We start from the raw sequence: 12,660 nt of genomic DNA on the forward strand, positions 1-12,660 counted from the left end.
ATGTTTTTCAGGGACTTTGGTGCACTTTTTTCAGTATTAGACTAACCTGTAGCCTGTAAAAAGACTGTTAAAAAAACAGTTACCTAAAGTTGATTAATGTTGCTTTTTTTCTACAGTTTTTGGTATACTTGAACAACTATAATCATATTTAGAGTCTGAGCGGCAAGTGGGGGGTGCAAATTGTTTTCTCCTTTTTTCCATTTTAGACTAACCTGTAACCTGTACAAACACTGTAAAAAATAATAAACAGTTGTTGAATGTTGATGTATATTTTTTTCTTTTGTTAATATTAAAAAAGATACAGGTTTAGGTATACTGCAACAATTTTTATAGATATCTTATTTGTAGTCGGCACGGAAAGTATGTGTGCATGTGTGTGTGTGTGTGTGTCGGGTGGGGAGGCACCAGGTTTTCTCTTTCCTGGGGGGGCTTTGAATATATAATTGAGAAGCACTGCCTTAGACGAATTGTTCATTTAATTACCCATTTTCAGCAGTGAAGTGTTATAATTTTGTTGTTAATCAAATCATGAGAAAATAATTTTTTGTGTAAAATGATTAAAAAACAAACAATAACCCTGATCTGCCAATTACATTTTAAGATCGTTGCTCAGCTTGCGAACACCAGAAAACAAGTGAGCTGTGATTGGTCATTTGCTGAACCTAGAGCACATGAAAACAAACTATGTGCTGAAAATGTCAAAATAAATTTATTATATCTTGAAGATCTTTATAGAATAAAAGACTTTGGTCATTCACCAATTAAGGAAAGACAAGGCGATTTTACCGTATATATCATCCTGGGACTCAGCCTCATCATTTGTGTCCACTGTTGCATCCATTTTGTTTCAGCAAACGGCAAGGCAAATTGCATCCCAACATCGCTGGAAAGGCAAGGATGTCCTCTACTGAGGACATTAGGACTTTCTAGTATAACTACAATGAGTCAAAAGGTACAGACTAGGGTTGTCCAAACCCAGTTTCTGAGGGCCGCTATCCTTCATGCTTTTGATTTTCCGTCCTCCCAACACAACTGTTTAAAATGATCCGCTCATCAGTAATCTCAGCAGAAGCCTGAGCCATTTGAATAAGATGCATTGGAGGACGAAAGTATCACAAACATGCAGGATAGCAGCCCTCCATGATCGGGTTTGGACACCCCTAATGAAGACCAAAAACAAATATCCTCTAGAGTGGACACAAATGAATAGCCTGGGTTTCAGACGGTTATTAGATTATTTCATGCACAATGCAACTCAGTGTGCACAGTAGAGAAAACCGAGAACACTTACCAAATTACTAAAAACACACACACACAATGACAACATTTAATGGCATTAACGGAAAACTTTAAAAAAGTCATTTAAATCATTTAAAATAGAAAAGAAAACACAGGTTTCTAAAATTACTACAAAAAATGTTTCTAAAAAGATTTAGAATACATTTATCAAAGGTATGGAGAAAAAAAAATACATTTTAACCTGCCGTTTACAGTTCACTTGTCATCTTATTCCACTTGCCAGCAGCATAACGTTAGATGTAGTTTTACTATGTTTACTTTGAACTCTGGGCAACACTAAATGACAAAAATGTTTCTTGTAAACATTCAGCGATTGAAAATTGTAAAGCCATATTTATTTAAACAACTCTTTGTTCATGTTTATTTTACATATAAAAGGACAAGGCTCCGCCTTTCATTTAGTTTCACAACCTCCTTTCCAATAGCTCTTAAAAATGTTAAAAAACATACAAATACTGTAACTACCTTGGCGTTTTGAACCAAAATGTCTTTAAAAATACGTCTTTGGGATTGAATGGGTTTAAAAAATATACAACAACTTCTTGTGTAACTAATGGTGTGTGTGTGTATTTTCTGTTGTTTTTTTTTTTGTTTTTAGATAGATCTCATGTAAAATCATAACATCCCCCTACTTGAAGCTGATATCTGTATCGTATCTTGACAAAGTTCAAGAAGGATCATGAACATTAAGACTAAGAGGTCTGGAGTCATTTTTTGATCATTGCTGCACGAAACAAGTTGGAGCTCACCGTAATTATGCCAGGAGCTCCTTTATCATACTTTCAGCCCTTTTTGTTTTTTTTTGTTTTTTTGCACAACACTTTGATCAAGTGCGAGTCAGTACGATTGTGGAGGAGGTTCTCCACACACGCAAAAGGGGAAAAACAGGGCAGTATAATGTTTGTGCTGGATTCCTTCCATCTTCATCTCAGCTTTTATAAGACTTCTTTTGTCTTATTATAACCGCATTACAAAGGGTCCAATTGCATAGAAAATAAGCAAAGTACTGCTTGAACATTTCATTGTTTATTCTATAAAATTAGAAAACTCAGTTCATGAAAGCACAATCAATGTACATGCAGTTTATAATAATACTTACATGTTGTAGATTTGGTTATTTTTTAAACGCTGGAATAGATGATAAAGAGATTGAAATGATCTTGTTTTGCAGTATTCCAACCTCTAATCAAGAATTAAATGTTTAAACACATCAGTTGTCTTTGGGGGAAATTACAAACAATGATGAATTATCTGTGCGGAGGCAAACGCTTTGTTTATCTTGCTTTTCTTGCAGATTGATTAAACTTTTTAATAAGTTTTGTACAAACATAATGGCGTCTTCTTTTTTTTTTTGCCATCTTTCAACAAGTCAGACACTTGTTGGCCCAACGCCCTGTCTGGCCTTAGGGCATCTGCACTGACATCATGTATTAGTGTCATTGTTTGTGGCACGACATATGCCCTTCCAATTCGCTGGTCAAAGTCTGATTTGTTCATATTTTGAAACTATTTTCCCCACGGGAAATAAATGGATAGTATTCCAAATAATCCAATCCTTAACAAAGCTTTATGAACTAAACACGGATTTGTAGCATTAACAAGCTAAGCATTGCAAATAACAAATAAGATAAACTAACATTCTAAAAGGCCCATTAAATAAATTCAAATACAATTATTTTCTCCGACTATTTTGTATTAGTTGTAGCTTTTGCTGCACTGCGTTTATCTATTTGAAGATTTATAAGTTCCTAAATTTGATGCTAGTTTTTACTAGCCCTTAGCGTATGTTAGCGTCAAGCTAGTGGACTTCTGTTATTCACATTTTGTTTTTTAAATATACAATTTCACTAGCCCAGCAATGGTGTTTCTCATTATGTATTAACATCAAGAAAGTTGGCTATCTGCGTTTTGTTGTTTAAATTCACAGTGGTAGCACATTATATGCATTAAGCTAGCAGAATTCTAGCAACATTTTGGCATTTAAATATGCAATGTTGAAATGTTAAATGTTTCATATTTATAGTAATTTAATGGAAAATTGACACCCTTGTAATGTTAGGTTCAGAGAAGATTTTTTTGTTTTAATATACTAAAGGGATAGTATGTCAGATTCAGACGGGTTTTCATTACGGCCAGCAGAAGATGCTGCAGGTGCTGCATTTGCCATTGTCTGTAGCTATAACAAACATGGCCGCCTCCGGAAAAGTGCCACCCGCCATGGAATATAATTTAATGATAACTAGACTTATGATTATATTTAAAACATATTGGTGGGCCTTAAGAATACATTCATTTGCAAGTTTTTGAAATTTACAATCATTTAATTTATTGCTTTTTAATGAAAAACGGTCAAAATCTTACACACTGTCCCCTTAAGCATGAATGGTTGTTTGTCCATATGTGCCCTGTGATTGGTCGGCAGCCAGTTTAGTCGGTGTATTTCTCAACTTTTGCCAAACTCAGCTGGGATAAACCCCAGCACAAAGGAGAACAAAAGCAATTGTAGTGTTCCTTTTTTCTCCCTTAAAGCCATAATAGTCACTTGATTGACATAAATAATTAATGTTGCTGTAATTACCTGAACCACTGGACTTTGAATCATACACATAGTATCTGTTCTTTATCAATTTTGGCCAGTAAAAAGTACAAAGTAAATTCACTAATCTTTTGTTTGTGCTAGTTTCACTTTCAATATACAGTAATTGATGTAATTTGTCAAAGAAGTTTTGAGCTGTACTATATTTGTGAAAATATGATATATGACTTTCGTTGCAATACAGTAAATGAAATAGACTTGCATGAGCACTAATACAGTGCTGACATTCTTGAAATATATCAAATCCACTTTTGGAAAATGTTCACCCTGAATCAGGATATAGCTTGCCTTGCACAAATACATATTGCACACATACGCATACATCTTTGCAGTGAATCCTTGGATAACTTTGTTCGCTTTCCACCCTTGGCAGGCAAGAGCACAAATGACAGAGGCAGAGAGGGCCTTGCAGCTGTGTTTCTTACCCGCCCTCCTGCGTTCACACACACACACACACAGCAGTGCACAGTAGTCACCAAACATAACAGCGAGGTAACTACAGCCTTTTCTCAACCGTGTGTGCGTGTGAATCTCCTTTATCTCACCCCCCCGCCGCCATATCTCTCGCTCGCTCTCGCACTGCTGCTTCTCCTCCTCTCAGATCTTTCATTCCCACTATGATTTCACAGACCTCCACTTACTCCATTGTGCTGAGATACACCAAAATAAAAGGCACAAAAATCGCCTTGTCGTCTTTCTCATCCTAATAAGCATCTCCGGCGTTGATAATTACACGTTCAGACCGCCGCGTGAGTCGCTGGCGGCGAGGACGCCATCGACTCTGCTGTCGAGGTGAGCAAATGCAATGGGTGATTGACAATGTTTCTTCTCATTGGGGGAGGATGAGCAAAGCAAAAGCACACATAGTGGAGAACAGACCTCCATTAAAGCCAATGTTAAGGTCCTTATTTGTTGTTTAGAAATCATTTATTTTATTGAACCACATTCAACACTTGTTATTAATATGTAGTATTGATTGGCTGAAATTCAATTCACACTGCTGTTTATTTGTGTGGCCGATCTACAACAGGGTAGGCACGCACCCTTATCTATTGATGGACCTTTAACATGAGCGCCGTCATTATTTATTTGATTGGATTTTTGTTCAATTGAACCATCTGGACCCCCGTGAGCAAAATGTTTGAATTGAAACATTTAATGTGACTACAACCCAAGGTACTACCCTATAAGAATAGTATTTCACTCTCGGCTTGATGCCGTTTAAATTATGTCACATCTCATCTCAATAATAAATATTTTGTCAAATTACTATTGTTCAATCAAACCCTGTCATTGTTATTTTGTAAAGGTAAAATTCTCGGAAGGCAATCAGACATGACCCGGAAGTGAAATGTTGAGTCTTTTCAACACATTCACAGCAAGCTTTTGAAACTACATTCAGAAAACTAGACTCGAAAACTAGACTCCGAAAGGAACCCAGAAAATAACTTGACACAACAGCTAGAAAGCTCAGATATCAATCCTATATGACATAATAAAGTAAACTAAAGGACCTCATGGGAACTGATGATAAAAAATGTTTTTTTATTTTTTTTAAAAAAGCACCATCCTCTCCAATTTCCCGCAAATCCAAGAGTGACAACTGGTTGCCTCAAGCAATATAGAAAACCTCAATATGCAGGAACAGCTGTTCTTTATTTGTCCTATTTAAAAAAAAAGAACATTTACACCTAGTGCTCCTGAACATTCAGTGAAAAACTGTGAGAACCTCTACAAGCTCTACAACATAAACCCACTTCTTTGGGAGCCAACTTCTAATTGATATTTTTTCCACAAACATCATGCAGTTCTGCAGCGGCCTTAAATCTTAATCATTGCCGTTGCTCTCGACTAGACGTGACATCATACATGGCAACAGGTAGCCCAGTTTGTTCCACGGGTATTTAATCATCAAGATTGCCATCATAACGGCTGAGAGGCCCGAGCTGTTAAAGAAAGCATCGCCGTGCGTGAAGCGCTCCGATAAGTTATTTGAATAGCCCGCAAAGAAAAGATGGGATGCAATGGACTTTGAATAATATCAACAAGGATCAGCAAGAACTAAAACGGCTACAGCACATGCACATCGCCTCTTCTCGAGTTGGATGTTGTGGTGTCGACCAGTTATTTCACTAATCCCAAACAGATTGGCCACAGAAGAAAACCCTCAGCCGGGCCGTCTCCTTGGCGCTTGCTCCGCAGAACGCCCATTAATCGGCAGCACATGGCGATAAGTTATGGAAGGCATTATGAGCCTTGCGGTGCATGTGGTCTACGGGTTTCTGCAATGACTTTACAGTGTACAGCATTTCGGGACAAATGCACTGATGAAGAGGGCTATTTGTTACCAGGGTTGAGCAGCTTACTTCCAAACTCTAACACGCTACATAATACGAGGCAAAACTGTCATTCGAAAGTAACTATTGACATTACTACCTTGTATTTCTTCTTTACTTTTGAGTAATTTGTATTAATACAACCCTGCATCTCACTTACATCAATTCCAGTGACAACACAAAAATCCCTGCCTTTGGAAATGGAAAAGTGATTAAAATGATAGTAAAACTGTGAAAATACACAATAGATATAATGTCTTCAAAATACTTTTTAAATATAGTTTCATGATTTAAACATTTTAAAACATTATTTAGTGTATAGCATTTCTTCATGACTGTTGTCTGCTAACACTCTCACCCATTCTCAAAATAAAAAATGGTGCTTGCTTGATTTTCAGCTAGCTTGCTAGCATATGGTGTAGAACCTCATAAACAGATTGAAGAAAACTAGCATTTACAGTTTATTTTGAGATATGGTTTTGTACACGCTCAGTAGGATTTTATCTTACGAAGGTCTGGTAATTTAATGATAAAAGTTAATGCAAAACATCATACACAGCTGAAAAGAATTGTTCATTTCTGTTACAGTACGATTTTGTACGCTTGTAATTACACCATATGTTTTCCAGTGCACCTCACTTTAGCCTAGCGTGCTGCGACATAAAGAGTGGCAATATTCTAGCACAAAATTAAAAATCAGGCCTTTTTTGTGCAAAGTGTATTGTAAAAATTCAGAAAAATGATAAACTGCAATACAGTAGAGGGAGAACAAGAATCGTTCCTATCACATCCTATCTTTTCTTTTTCATAGAATAACAGGTTTTTGTTTCTTAAAGCCACAGATTAAATAGAAAAGAGCATTTGACATCCTTAAGTGTCACAAAGGAGACTGAAAATGAACAGTTCAATGCCCTGCTCATTGGCACTTTCCCAGTAACCAATATCAATAAATATTCATCCAATCCTCAATTCCATCAATTATTTTATTCTAAAATTATTATCACAGTCTTTATTTCATCTTTCCCTCCCGCTTCTTCTCGCACACAGGTGGTTGTGCAGCATGCTAGCGGCCCCCACGCATGGCCTGGGGCTTCGGTCTCTGAAGCACTCCTTGGGGAGATCCACCCCCCCCAGACCCTGGCCTGCTCTCTTTCATGCAAATGTGCAGCCGCCACGCTTGAATTTTACATCCTTTCGAAGGGGAACAGAGTCACACAGTGTAAAGATACTAACACGTGCAACAAAGCGCTCACCTGCTCCTTCATTGCGTGGCTCAATGTTATTACTGGCTCCGGTTAGGACATATGTCATCGAGTAGTGCGGGCCCGGTTAATTGCGGTTACCTCAAAGCCGGCATAAAAACGACAGTGATATTTATTAGGCAGCATTTTCGCTGGATGTCATGTCAGCACATTAGCATGTAAAATAGTTCCAATGCTTAGAGGCAGGAAATGTTACCACGCCGCTCTTGAAGATAATTTCAGTGCCTCCTACATTCTCAGAGATGAATCTTATTTGTTGAAAACAAGTGAACAGAGTGATGAGTGCCCATCCTGACCCCTCTGTATGAAAGCAGGGTATTTTACCGTTCCAGATGGTGGTGATGCAAGGGCAAGTCTGAAAATTGTATTGAAAGCTACTGAGCCTGAATATTATGTGTACACTATCTGTGAATTAGCTGCGCCCAGTGGGCGCTCGGTTCTTGAACTTTTCTTATCTTATCTTACAAGGTGAAAGCATCAAATTTTTTAAGAGCTTGATTTTGCTCAGTAGAATTCAGAGTTGGCCAGTGAAGCAGCTTGCCTTCTACTTACAAACTATTTTCAGCGGATAGCTTTAAAATTAGAATGTTTTTAAATGGATGAAAGATATAGGAATTAGTAGGGAAAAACTAAGTAAAACGTTGACATGTCATCTATTTAATTATTGATTATTAATTAATTATTAATTATTAATGGCCGCAGTGATCTATTAAAAAATATATATATGATCAAAACTGTTCTTTTATTTTGAAAGTTTTAACTCAGTTTTGAGTCAATCAAAAAAAGTTAAAAAATGACAAATTTAGCTTTCATTTTAAAATTTCGAATACAATATAGTCCTTTTTAGTAAAAACCATAAAATTGTAATACTGCGGGAAATCTGCTGTCAAAAATGCTAATATTTGCTTTAAACACAACTGCATCATAAATTACAGCGTCTTACTCGCAGCAGTGATGCAGTAAAATGGCCAGTAATCAAAAATTATCTTTTATTTTGAAAATTTGAAAGAAAAAAAAATGTAGTCGAGACAGAATGATGAATTTAAAGTTTGTAGTTTGTAGAGCAAAAAAATGCAAATTAGAGGAGGAAAAATTTGTAAACATTGACTTTAATTTTCACACTTTAATACAAACGACGAGTACATTTTAGTAATCTTAAAATTGTAATACTACAGCCAACATGCTGTCAAAATTCAGAGTTTTATTGCAAATTTAATTACAGAACTGTATCACATCTATCAATGTTTTATTGGCAGCAGGGATCCAGTAAAATAATCAGTAAAATTTGACAGGGTTATACTTCATTTTATAAACACAGTAACATGCTGTACAAAATTACAGTACGCTACTGGATCACTGCTGCCAGTCAAATACTGTAAATATTCCTGTATCGAATTGTAGAAAATGAGTGTAGAGTGTAGAAAATGAATTAGTGGTGTCCAATAATGGAGACGACTTGGAATAATGTACTCGAGGATGAAAATAGACCGTGACTATGCCCTGATTTGTGACTGGCTAAATCCTGCGTTAAGTCATTGCAAATAGCCACTAAACACATGCCAAATAAACAGCAACAGGGTGGCCATTTTAATCTTAGAATAGGGAGCTTCTCAACAGTTTTTGTGGCTTGCTTACTACCACCGCTTTGCACACATCTTTTAACGTCAGCGTCCTGACAATTTTGTTGACCTTGGATTATTTGGGTGTTTGGTATGCACCATCCAAACCCACAGTCTGAGTGACTTATGATTTAGCGAAACCCTCTTTCAGCTTCAGACTAATGCAGGTAAGATGCAAAATATGCTAAATGCAATGAAATGAAAATACAGTGGGATCGCTGATATGTGACAAATTTGTCTGGGTAACCTCCTGTTTTTTTGTAAGTAGAATTTGCCTGTGCCAGGGTCATGTGGCATATTTTTCAATTTAGTCATTTATAAAAGCCCCGTTCTCATAGACTTCAATTACAATTTGATTTTTGAAACAAAATCGAGACCTTTAAGAGCTTGTTTTTTTTTGTATATGTCAAAAAATTGACACTTCCACCGAAAATTCTTATTTTTGTATTTTAACTCAAAGCTAATATCCCTAACACATGCTTGGTTTTATGAAAAGATAGATAGATAGATAGATAGATAGATAGATAGATAGATAGATAGATAGATAGATAGATAGATAGATAGATAGATAGATAGATAGATAGATAGATAGATAGATAGATAGATAGATAGATAGATAGATAGATAGATAGATAGATAGATAGATAGATAGATAGATAGACACTTATATAGATAGATAGACACTTATGTTTTTCTTGGTTGGTAACAAAACTACTCTGTGAAGGGTCATTTTTACAGGACATTTGATGGATTTTCAATTGTTGTGTTGCATAATATTTGAATTTCCCGTATTTTGTAGCTTGTATCGGCAGCAGTGCAGTGTCAAAAGTACAACAATTTTTTCATAGAGCACACACAAAAGCAAATGTCTATTTATGTTTATTTTTAGTCCACTTCACACCTGTCAGTCTGCTCTGTTCCAATCAACCATTTAGTTTTTTTTTTAAACAGCTCCCACAAAACACACACCCACATACACAACTATGGTCGGACTTTAAATCATTTTTTTCATACCATTGTGCTTTCCTTATCTGTGAAAACTACTATTTAGTGCAAAGCAGTCAAAAATTCAAAAATTCTGCTTTCAAAGTTGTTGGCCTGGACGAAAATGCTTTGTGGTCGGAGCAGCGGTGCCAACACCTCCTAGCATGGGTCCATGGAGATTACATTTTAAGAGCTTTTTAATGCTCATTAATACTTCTGGCTCCTCTGGGTTTGAGCTCTGTCTACTTCACTGTGCGGCTGACAAGAAACTGTGCCAACAATTTGAGGGACTACAAGACATTTTTTTTTACAACCATAACAAATTAAAACGTGAAAATTGGACCAATTAGCAATATAATGTCAGTTTGATCCATTGGATTTGTAATGAGACAAGTACAATAATAATACAATTGTGTATGTGTGTGGTTGTGTGTGTGTGTGTGTGTGTGTGTGTGTGTGGGGGGAGGGGGGGGGGCTGTTTACATGTGGCATTTGTAAGATTCTGTCTGTCGCTAATATAGTTAGAAAAATCACACAATCTATTCTTTTTTTGGGCCTCAGCTTTCAATGCAGCACACGTAAAACTCAGAAATATCTGCTGAAATATTCCAAGGACCAAAGCTCCATTGCATCTTCCTGGGCAAAGTGGAATGTGGAAGTTTTATGGACGATTTGTGATGTCCCTTTGCCAAGTACAGTTGATGAGTGCAGGATTGGGTTTCAAAAAACCACAAACAAAACTGTTTGGTAGACTCCTGTTTATGTATGACCTAAAAGTACAAGTATGCAGTGGACACGTTTTGGCAAGCAGCTAACACTTTTCTGGGAAGACTTTCGGCTTGATTATTGCATTCGGAGGTTGCTGATGTTGGACGAGAGGATCTGGCTCATAGTCTCAATTCATCCTGGAGGTGTTGTTCACCAAACTCTAGCGAGAACAAAAAGTGGCCTTCCCAACTATACCATTACTATGAAATAAAATTACATAAAATTACTATTGAATAAAATTAAGAAAATAATGAATAACAATCATAGTAGCAATAATAAATAATGAAATATTATAAAACATTAAAAATATGAAAAAATAAAGATAATAAATATAAAATTTAAAAAATAACATTAAAAACAAACACATACTGGATATTATTGATTTTCTTCATTATTTCAAAAATATTATTTTTACGCTTCATCAGTTGCTCCACTCCACTCCACTCCTCTAATCTCATCAGTGCAGCACTAATATTAGTCATCCTCAAAATAAGAATAAAGAATAACATATTGCCATATTGAGAGCCTACGTTTGTTGAGTCACTATTTCTGTTGGATCGCTGCAGCTTAGATGCTACATAGCATTAGCATCAACACACAATAGTGTACTAAATTGTTGTTTTGAACGTTAAAATTTTGCCCCATGTAAAAATGGTCGCTTAGACATATAAGTATAACCAATCAGTTGTAAGTTTTCGAAACGTTTGCGATTGACTGAATTTTAGAACACGACCGAGGCGAGCTGAAGAAGACATTTAAAGCCATGAGTTCTGACACATAATTGAAAGGCTGAGAAACGGCAAAAGGAAACACTGATTTGTTTTGGCTGCGGATCGTTGCGCCTTACTGTGTAAAAGGCCCGGGAACTTTGATGATGTACTGCACTGTGAGAAAAAGAAAAACGGTTGTGTATGATCCACAACCAGACGTGCTCCCCCATCCCTCCCCTTCTCAAATAAAATGTTGGCAAACGGTACGAAGGGGGGGTATACAGAGACATTTCTGACTGCGACTCATAAACCATTTTTTATTTAAATTGGCGTGTTCCCATTATTTGTTCACGGGGGCTTTGAGTCAGTCAAGGGAAATGTGTTGTATGAGGGGAGTCAGACGGCAGAAGAGGGGGAAGGAGAGGGAGGGAGGGGGAGAAAGGAGGTGGGATGAACTGTAGCCAGGTGTCAGTCGTTGCCATGGCATTCCATCAGGCGACTCCATTGCGGCTCATCAGCACAGCTCGCGCGGTGGAGAAACTAAAAGTGGCTCTACGGCACTGAGCTTCCCCCAAGCAGCAAGAGTGTATCAGATGATCTGCTCGGGTGGTGCACCAATGATAGGGGGAATTTAAAGTAATGCAACAGAAGGAAACATGAAAACAGTACTTGTAAAAGCGTTTTCATGAATACATATGTAGTGGATTTATACAGTATAAAATTGCTGCCACCGAGGTCGTGATGAGATGAATGTATGGATGGGCAGACAGATGGACAGATAGATGGTTGAATAATGTAGATTTTAAAGTAGCTCTGGCCACATTAACCCGCTATTTTGTCAATCCTTTGATCTTTACATCGAATGCATTCGATAACATCAAAAGGCAGGCATGGAAAGAAGTCACCGGGGAGCTGAAATTTCACTCAATTGGTGACAACACGTCACACGACCAAGAGTGTTCCATCCCTTGGCTAAAATAATGCAAGAACGATGTGGAAGAAAATGACCCATAAATAGTCAAAACTGGACAAGAATTAAGCCAGATTTGCAGCTTGTAAGTAGCATGTCAAGTCAACTGGTGGCAA

The sequence above is a fragment of the Hippichthys cyanospilos genome, chromosome 21, assembly GCF_059441005.1.
Source record: "Hippichthys cyanospilos isolate Australia breed blue-spotted pipefish chromosome 21, RoL_Hcya_1.0, whole genome shotgun sequence".
Taxonomy (NCBI): domain Eukaryota; kingdom Metazoa; phylum Chordata; class Actinopteri; order Syngnathiformes; family Syngnathidae; genus Hippichthys; species Hippichthys cyanospilos.